Source organism: Cheilinus undulatus, linkage group 13 (genome assembly GCF_018320785.1).
Source record: "Cheilinus undulatus linkage group 13, ASM1832078v1, whole genome shotgun sequence".
In the NCBI taxonomy this organism is placed as follows: Eukaryota; Metazoa; Chordata; class Actinopteri; order Labriformes; family Labridae; genus Cheilinus; species Cheilinus undulatus.
In genome coordinates, this window is record NC_054877.1 from 21,135,475 (window position 1) to 21,146,457 (window position 10,983).

Consider the following 10,983-nt stretch of genomic DNA (forward strand, 5'->3'; position numbering starts at 1 on the left):
CCCGCAGTTTAACCTTTCAAAGCAGGATGTTGGAGAAACAAAATACTCCGTCATTCTCACATCACTTCACACTGTTTACTGCAATTAGTCTGATTATTCATAACAACATCTTCCCAAGCATCCCACTGTAGTTGGCTAATCCAAGAAAGTGATTTATACCTGGTCGGCTGTTATGGTGGTGCTGCTGGTGGTGGTGGTGGTGGGAAGTGGGGGTGGGGGGTTTAGAGAGGCTCTGTGGTAGCGTGCACACTCCCCCACTCGCACGGACAACCCCTCCGAGTTTGGCAACTCTCCAGAGCCATGCAGGGGCGGCGGAGTGCAGCGGGAGCCCGAGTGAGAAGCACACATTGTGCACCGCGGGACCCCACCAGCCCCGGCCCGAAGGCACAACTCTCAAGGACATGGAGAACTGGGGCAGAGAACTTCCAGGCTTCCCACTGGTAGGGCAGACTGAGAAAAAAAAGAGGGAAAGTTTCCAAAGTGTCTCCATCTGTGTGAGCGTAGCTGCTGAAATGTGTTGTTTGAAGAGATGCATGGAGGCTCTTCATTAGTAAACACTAATCATGTAAATGTTTCTAAAGCAGAAAACACAACTCACCAGTATCCAGCAAGTGTTTGACATTTAAACATGTTCTAGTAGAGAGACAAAACTGGGAAATTTGAGCTTGAATCATATTTTTTAGCCACATTAGTCTCCTATACATCGCATAACCCTCATATGAGAACATTACAATTTGGATACCCAGCACCTTTATTCAAGTGTTAAATGTTATTTCAGGCAGGTCACTGAGTCCATTCGCTTAGCATCTCATCGCTTAGGGCGAATCAGCTGCATGCCACTGGCTAATCACACTCATGCTCCCATATTTAAACTGCTCTAGCCTGACTAAGCTTTGCTGCTCCCTCTGCAAGCTGCTTTCTGCAAACCTCCTCCACCCCAGCTTCTCCTTTATTCTGCTTCTGACTTAATCAGTGTCATTCTGTCTCTATTGATGCATGCTCTGCCCTATTTATTTTTTGCTGCTTTTCTCCCTGCCTCAGGCTTTCCTTGTAGGCACAGGAAAGGCAGGAACGTGTTCTGTTCCTGCTTGATGCTTCCCACGTAGGCACATGGAAGGGCAGGGGATCCCAGAACAGCCCCACCACCAAATATAAATACAGCAATGAGAGCACAATTAACAACTGCTAATAAAGAGAAAAAAATATAAATATAACACAAATCATGTGTGTTTCTTGACTGAGCGGTCCTGACTGAACTCTTAATTTTACTTAACTTAGACCTGTTAGCCCCATTTGTGGACACTTTGTCGTCTTTACAGATGAACACAAATGAGCCTCTCTACAATTTAAAGCAAAAATATGTTTTGGTCTGTTAAAGAAAACATGTGCAAGAAGTACTACATAGCACTATTTAAAGGAAAAAAAATGATTTGAATTCGGACCAAAGAAACCTGTAACAACTTTGTTACTGTTTTTTAGGACATACAGGTCTGTGTGTATTGATAGTATGGTTGCAAGATGTATAAAGGGTGCAACAATGCTGAAAACACATGAAAGAGGTGTAAGGATGTGGGCAGCTTTACAGGAGATAAGATCATTTCACACAGTTGATTAGTGCAAAATGAGCAGGGGTGAGGGAGCCTTCTTACAATGTCTGACTTACAGTGAAAGGATTCATTACTTCAGTGAGTACAGTGAATAGATTAAATTACTAATTAGTATGGTAATAGGTTAATTGGTTCAAATATGCATATGAAATGAGGCATTTTTCAACAGTCATTTATGTTACAGTAAGTGTAATCTATTAGTGCAAATGTGCATGGGAGATGAGGCATTTTACCACAGTTATTTAAGTTACATGCGGTGGATTATTTTGTTCAAATGTGCATATGAGATGAGTTAGATGTATTCCTGACACCAGAGAAGTCAGCGGGCATGGTGAGGTGAAGTCCTGGGGCCAAAACAGCTTGAAACCAGAATCAGCTTTATTGGCCTCGTATGCTTATGCAACATGGAATTTGACTCTGGTTAGCCTTCTTCTCAGTGTACAAGAATTTAACACACATATACTCGCAAAGTATTACAATTAAGATTTAGATATGTGCTTTTTTTTCTGAAACTTGATTATTTATGTTTGGTTATTTAGTTTGATATGGCATGCAAATTTGACAAATTTCATCAGTGGTAGTTAGCTACAACATCACTAAAGAAAGAGTACTTGCATGATTACACTGGGGGGGGGGGGGTTGTACTTTGAGGTACCTGGTGACAGCAGTGGCATTAGCCTTCAGTGATTACAGTGAACGTTACCCCCTTCAAATAGGATGTGCTTGGAGAAGCTAGGCTGTACAGCGTAGCAGATGGGTATAGTTTCTCCATGTAATTTCACAAGTTTAAGGGGAAAATGAGCCAAAAAAACAATGCTGGCTCAATTTTACGTTATATTGAAACATTTTAAGGCATTTTTTTTTTCTCCCAGAAAGCCTCTGTGTTTGGCACTATTTTGCAATGCCAGCTTTGGCTTCTGGTTATGTGCTGAAATAACTAGTTTTAGATTAGTCACTTCTTGTTTTCGTCTGACAAACCCAAACAGACACCCAAGGTGGAAGATCACATGATTAGTTGCTGAAGCTCATATTGCAAAACAGTGCCGAACTCAGAGGCTTTTTGGTTGAAAAATAAAATTCTTCAATATAGCGTACAATTGAGCCAGCAATGTTTTTCGGCCCATTTGTACAAAAAATGTGCAAAATTACACAAAGACTCTATCCCCATCTGCTATGCTGTCTAGCCTAGCTCCTCCAAGCACAACCAGTTTGAAGGGGCAATGCTCACTGAAACCAATGGAGGCTTATGCCAAAACTATCACCAAATACCTAATAAAACCCATCTTTAAAAACACCGAAATATCCCTTTAAAGTAGGATATTGATTTATGCATAGTTAGGGCCATGCATGTAAGCATGTTGTATCTTATTGACAAGAGACTTGAGGCCTCAGCTCCACTTCTTTGTCTCTTAACTAGATTAATCTAAAGTTAGTCTGAGACTGTTTTTTTAACATAGCAGTAACGGATCGGCCCTCCTTAGGAACCAAATTGCTCAGGCCTCTTCTATGTAATACTTCCTGCAGTACTATACTCTGAGCTTTTCAAGATGAATCTGAGTGATGACAGACTTGGAATCTGGCCAGTTCATCAGCTTTGCAAGATTACATTATTAACATTAATCATGTGTTTTTTTTCCCCTAAAGCAATGAAGGGCTTACCATTACCAAGAAAGTGTTCAACACCTACTGGTGATAACATGGACATGGAAAAATCAAAGGCATTTCAGATTATATGCCAATAAAAGTGAAGAGCCATACTTGGGTCATGCATCTACAGGAAGACTTGGTTAAAAACAGGAAATAGCAATCAATAAGAGCTGCAGTCTGTTTACTTCTATGGGTGCACACAACTGTGCTTGTGTTTCTATCACTGCAGCCCAGATTCTGATCTCCTGGGCCCATTTATTTAAAAGCAGGGTGAGGGTCAGCTCAAACAACACAATGTTTAAGAAGGTAGTTAGAAGATAGACAGTTTAAAAAAAAACTATATAAGACTAGAATCATATTTAGCTTCAATGACAAAGTAGATAGGTACACATTGGGGTTATAAAATGAAGGATTATGTCCTCATAAAATATTTCACCAAAAAGCTTGGACCAAAAAAACCCATTAAATATTCAGTTTAATATAGGACCGTCCAAACTTGGGCCATTAAAAGAAAAATAAATGGATGATTTTTATATTCAGACCCAAAATCAAGAGCCAACTGCATGGAACTGCCACACTTTATAAGGGTGTTGATGCTTGAAACCCAGTGGAGCAAATGACAACCATTCATGTTGCTGCTTGCAGTAGTAATACTCTAGTCCTTATTCACCACTTGAGATACTGTAATTATTTTGGTTGTCAATATGTTTTCAATTTATGTTGTCATCTGAATTATTTCATAAAAAAGCACCAATGAATTCTTCTTGTAAAAATGTTTGTTCACAGAATTAACACAGCATGGTTTCAAATCTAAGAAGTGCAGGTAGATGTAAAATTTGCCCCTTGCAGACAAAGTATGTTGTGTGAAGTCCCATTTCAGCACAGGTCATTTAGATTTGGTAATCCTTCAATGTCTATTGATCCTGTCCAGTTTTTGTTTGGACAACAGTGATAAAGGTGAGCTGTATTAAGTGATTTGGTATAGAAAAAAAAGTCTGAAGGGCCTTTTGAACAAAGAGATTCTGTTGAACTATTTAGCATCCAGGACCAGAAGATTTAATCCAGGTAAGAATGATAGATTTTAGTATGATTTTTGTCTACCAAAGATCAGGAATCAGGACTCTTTAGTGCGTTTTCACCAAGTGCTGTACATATAAAGTACTTTTCAGAACTTTAAGGCATGTTTGGGCTAAAAATTAAGGCTGAAATAAGGCTGAAATAAGGCTGAAATAAGGCGAAGGTACTATCGGGCAGGAAGGGGGATTGACATAACCCCAGTCATGCTCTGGATGTCATTACATATTACCAGGGGCATGGGAAAATAACCTGTCCACAGCTTTAGGGCAGGGGAAGGTAGCAAATAAACACAGTCTAGGGCACTGTTCGGGTATCTAGTAGGGTGTCCACAAGCGCCTAGTCATGCTGTGAATGTCCAAAGGGCCTGAAATCCGCTAGTGGTCTCCAGGAATCTTACCAAAATGGACAAAAGAGATGCCATCAAGCTTGATCTTGGCTGCTGAGTGACACGTGTTGAGCTTGACTTTGCCCCTCTACCACCACTCCAGTCCCAGGTTGTGACACATGATGAATCCTTAGAGCTCTACATGCCTAAAACGTATGCACAGTACTTTATTTTAGTTTACTGAAAGGAGGGAAAAATGAGGCTAAAAACTGCTCCCAACAAGACGAAATGATAATTCCAACACAAACAAGACTATATTTCCACATCTTATCCAATTTTTGACATACTTATTTTCTTTTAAAAAAACTGAGCAACAAGGCCCTGGTTGAACAAATGTATTCATTTGAGTCATGTTTTTGTCAAATAAAGGGTGAAGAGATCAAACTGGCAGGGATGAAAAGGGAAGTCATTAGAAAAATTTGGATAAAATACAGGAAACGTAACCATAAGGGTTTTCTTCCCTAAAGCTATGATTACACAGATGCACATAACCAATTATGTAAGTCAGTTTTACACAATTACGAGCAATGAAATGAAACGTAGAAATTCAAACGACATGTTCTTCTGAGAGAAAATGTGGTCAAACTGGGGCCAGAATCAGACAGGTCTGTTGTGTTGAGGAAGAAATGTTTGATAAAGTAAAAGTCATCCAGAGGGTCTTTGCTAAAGCTCTCTGCTTATAAATGAATACAATAACAGATAAGTGTGTTTGTTTCTACCTCTGTGTATCTACACTCTGATCTCTTAGTCAAATATAATTACTGACTTGTAGAAGCCCCACTGAGTGATAACACCAAATCAATGAATCAGATATCCTTATGGTGCAGACAAATACAAATATAAAAAGCAGACTGCTGTTGAGCTAAATCCAGAAGTAGCCTATCAGAATATTTTCTGTTTATCTGTGTTTGTGAGGCAAATGGCCTTAGAAATACCTCTGAAATGGTCTGGATGTTTCTGAAAAAGCATAAAGTGATGTATATTCTTTCCTTTTATGTGAAATTGTTGAAGAGGAGAAAAGTCTTTGACACTGCTGGAACAAGCATTGGACCCAGCAGCCCTCTCCCTCATTGTCCTTCCAGTCAGGAGCTCAGGTTTACTGTGGGTCAGCCCCCTCTCTCTCTACAACAGGGGGAAGGAACCACACTGATCTAAGATGGAGTACCCCCAACCAAACCTTACCACATCGACCCATGCCACCATCCTGGGCCTCTAATGGAAGTCCTGGGCATCCAGACGCCTCCCCCGCTCCGACAAGGACGTCGTGTAGCGCTCTACTCATCATTGGAATCAGCAGGCCACTCCGCCCTCCTTCTCTCACCCTTGGACTGGGCTTTTTGGGAACATTGCAGGCAGATGCGTACAGATGAGCACGTTCTAATTTGTAGGCCCAGGTTAATGCTCTGCCAGAGGCCCTGGAGGATCAATAGCTTTATTTCCCTAAAACGCCAGCATGGTGAGAAGTCGCTCACGGGGTGCTTTTAATACCGCCACAGTCCTGGTGCAACTGGGCTGTATTGATTGTGCCCATGTGGAACTACGTGCGCCTTCTGGGGAAGGATCTATTTGTGTCACCCTGGGCTGGGATGGGGGCTTCACTGGAGGAGAGGAGAGCCCAGCCAATGGAGGATGCCAAAAACATCAAAACAGCCATGTTTACAGATTACCCAAAGGGAAAGCAAATTACAGCAATTATGCAGGCTGTGGGAATACTGATATCAGCATACCTGCTATTTCACCCAGAGAATACTTTTATGAGGCTAGAACGCATACAAAACAGCACACTTGATTTGATTTGATGGCTAAACCCTCAACAAACAATGGGGTTTAAACAAAGCTCTGCACATCAGATGCATGTAAAACAATGTCTTTCTAGGGGATCAACCTGTTTGTGCATGTCAGGTCCAAAAAGTCTTTCCAGTTGTTTGAGATTTAATAGCTTGCACAAATATCTATGAGGCAAGTATGTATCTGGCAGGCATAGTGATGAACATGTAATATTGAACATTGTCTCTAACATAGTTTTTTTTCTCCCAAACAATGGCAATAAATCATTCCTTGTAAACACTGCAAATTGCTTTACAGAAAACTCATTTAGCCTTGCAGCATTTATCTCATATATCAAAGCAGAGACTACATACAGAGGAGTCTTATCCAAATCAGGGGGCCTTTGTTTGCAGCTGTCGTGACATATTCATGACTGCGGCCATAATAGTCAGATTCCTGTTATATCCCCCAGGGAGAGCAGAGAGAATGGTGTCACATCCAATTACTGCGGCACACTGTAGAGGTAAATCAAGCCTCGTGCCATGAACTCTGGAATCTAAGGTACACACACAAGCACAGTGCATGAGCAAGGCGAGACAACAGTTATATGAACATTGATAGAATATCGGAAAACACATTCTCCTGGTAACGTGGAGGTCATGTATGGATTACACAGGGAAATAAGATTGTCTGCAGGCTGTTGGCTGCTGTCTTCTCAAAACATAAATTGACACACATGAGCTCTAAGAGCAAGTGAGGCAGACAGAACATTTTTACAATTATGGATTTGTTTCGCCGGCGTGCAGAAATTGAAATTGCAGATGAGGATGATGAGGTGCCCTTTCATTGGAGGAGGAAACAGACAGGTCACCAAGTTCACCCACACCTTCTCCTCCCGCACCAATAAGATGCTTTTCTGCAGAGTGAAATTAATGCCTTTGTCTTTTTCCCTACCCAGTCGTCTTTGGGAGGAGGGAGGAAAGAGGCCTGGTGGTTTGGTGGTTGGAGGGTATCTCAGCAGTGCATAGCCCAGTTTCACCCTGGAGCGGTGCAAAGCTCCTGCCCAATAAAACAGGCTGCATCCCCAGGGCCCCTCCCTCAAGCCTCCAGTCAGCGCTTGTTTTTGCACCATTTATTTAGTGTGACACATCTCCAATTAAACTGTGGAGGCTGCTGCATTCCCCCCATAACTACCTCTTATACCTCCCCATAGACTTTCTGTCACACTGAGAGTGTGGCTATGAGAGAGTGAAAGGAAGGGAGGGAGAGAGGAAGAGAGAGAGAGAGATCACATCTTGCCTGCCAGCTATGATCACAATGTCATTTTCCCCTTAGTGGCTAGAAGCCTCCTTTGAAAAGTGCTTGGAATAATAATTATCAAAATATTGAACAAGATAATCATCCTCTTAAATGATGCTGCCACTTCACTATTTGCCTCCCAATCAGAGAACATGCAAGTAGTAGGACAGCAGCATGGTAGCGGCCTCGAGTAGTCCTGCTCAAGGCCGCCAAAAAGGGGGGATAAAGGGGTGGCCCAGCCAAATGGGGGGCCTTTGAAGGTCAGCAAAATCATAGTTCAGTGTAAAGTTAAGCTATGAACCCATATTTTAGTTTATCATACCTGAATAACTCTTATCAAAGCAACATTTTTTTAATCTTTTAATGTTGTAATGTATAGCCTTCAAAATGTAAAACCTTTTTCTTAGAACAGATATGGGTTAAAAGAGTTAAAAGTGACAGAAATTGATTAAAAAAGGCAAAAGATGGTCTAACGGTGGCAAAAAACAGGCATTAAAATTGTTACATTTGGTTAAATTGGGCAAAAATGGTCATACAAAGTGGTTAAATGGGGTAAAAAGAAGGACAAGGGGTTATCTGAGGGAACTGGAAGGACACCGGCAAAATGGCTTAAAATTGGCAAAAATAGGCAGAAACTGTATTAAAAGGGGCTAATAAAGTGGCATGAGGCAACAATTTGACTGACGACTAGGTGATGAAATGGGATTAAAAAGTGGTAAAAATGGGTTAATAGAGGTGAAAAAATAGGCAGAAAGTAGCAAAAATTGGAAAATGGTTGAAAAGTGATTAAAAGGTGGCAAAAGTGGGTGATGAAACTGGATAAAAAAGTAGCAACAATGGGTTAAAAAAGGAAAAAATTGGTTAACAGTGGTAAAAATGTGTTATTGGATAGAAACAATGGGCAGAAAGTTGGTGAAAATGGGTTCAAAGTGGCAAAAACAGGCAGAAAACTGGTGAAATACGATTGAAAATGGCAAAAATGGGTTTGAAGTGGCAGAATTGGTTAAATAGCACCAAAAATTAGAAGAAAGTGATAAAATGAGCAGGAAAGTGGTCAAAAGGGGTTAAAAGTGGCAAAAATTGGTTAAGAAAGTTGCAAAAATTGATTAAAAGAGGCAAAAATAGGTCACAGATGTGCAACATTGATTAAAAGTGGCACCAGGACTGGTACCAATGCTACTTATCCAACACACTTACATTGTTACTATCAGTAAAATACATCTGGGGAGGGCCCATTCTCTGTTTGTCAGGGGCCCGGACAAATCTGTGGGCAGGCCCTGTCCTGTTTGCAGTTACACAGCCAAAACAAAACAGTACTTTAATGATACTTGATTTAGCTTTCTAAAACTTAAGGGCCAACCAGATTTCCATTCTTTCGGTTACATGTACATCAATTTTAAATGTTGAGATCTAAAGGAGATCTTTCATAGGATACAGGAGTCTCCTTCCCACCTCCTCATCCTCCCCCAACGGCCCCAGACAGTCACAGGAGGAGTGACTTTGTCCGACCCCAATACCGTCTGCGAGAGCGCAGCTGAGGGCAGCAGCTGCCAGGGAGGACTGGTGGGGGAGCGCCCAAAACGCCGGCTCTGCCAAGCGGAGGGGCCGGGGGGAGGCCCAGTGGCAGCTGGGAAGGGGTGGGGCAGCCAGCTGTGGAGCAGCAGGATGGTGGGGTGACTAGGAGATGCCACTAAACCTAAGCAGGCATACGCAAATACACATAAAAACAGCATAAAAGTTCAACTGCGTCTGCTGTCTTAGAGCACACTTTCATCGCACTTGCACATATTTACACACAAACACTCATCACTGAGCACCAAGGCAACTTGAGCACTCTGTGGCCCTCTTAACACCAACACCAGTCTCCCATCACGTGCTACGGCCACACATCTGGTGTACCATCTGTATCACTCCCCCCAATGTGACAGGTAGTCCCTCTCCCTCTCTGGAGGGAGGCAGGAGGGGAAGAGAGGGACACGGAAGGTAATTTTGGGTGTAAATGTGCTTTGGACCTCTCTGGATGCATCTGGACAAAGCAGACATGCTGCTGAGCAGTGCTGGGTCATTATCAGTAGGAAACTGATTACCAGATAGCAGATGAAGACAAAACAATTACATCAAACTGTCTCATTATGACGGCACCAAACATGCACGTCTTGTTTATGCTGTCATCAGGATGAATGTGTTTTTTTATTAATTCAAAGCTGTCAATATGGTCTATAAATAACACAAATTCAGATTTATTAAAGATTCTTTCGATTTATTGTACAGTTATACATTGCCATGACACAAAGTGACCACTTGAATGGGGTGCAGAATGCAAAATATTGAAACAGCCATATAAACAATATGAGAGGATGATGAACTCCTCTTCTTTATGCAGCTGTACATGTGGATCGATAAAGTTTGCACCATAAAACAGATATCAAGCCAGTGATATAAAACTGCACAACCAGTCTTTACTGTGAAATTAAGGAATCCATTTCAGAACATTATTTTCACATCTTATGTTACATATTTGACAGTAACAATCTTTATTATTCACACACAACACTATTTGAATGACATCAACTGAGACGTTTATTCAAAGAGGGGAGAGGGGGTTCCAGCATTGTCAAGAATAACAAAACTAAAGATTTGTAAGATACTGAGTTTGATCTGTCCTATTCACAAATTTGCAGTCAATGGACGAGATTCAGGTGCTTGTATGAGGAAAAAAAGGCTCCAAGGAGTAGATACTAACAATTTGTGGTGGCATCAGCTACATATCGTTAAGATAAAGCCACAAATTCTTTAGTTATTTTGGCAAAAAAAAACAAAACAAAACAAAAAACTCCAAACACATTTTATCACTGACATGAATATCTTCACATGAAGGCAGTTTTTAGTTCATTTTCAGATGCTTTGTGTGCTGCCTTTAAAAAAGTGTCAGTTAATTTTCCATTTTCAGGCCCAATTGAATCACTTTACAGTCCAACTACAAAGGAATTAAAAAAAAAATGTGCTGGATGGGATCATCATAAAAAAAAAAAAAAAACACTGACACATACACTTCATGAAATAAACAACACAGCATCAGTACTAGTTTCCAATGTCTTATACAAAGTTAGCTTGATCTAAAAAGCATAAAATATATTTTTACATCATCACATACATCGAGACATGTACCATGGCCTAGTGGGAAGTTCTGGTGCATTATTT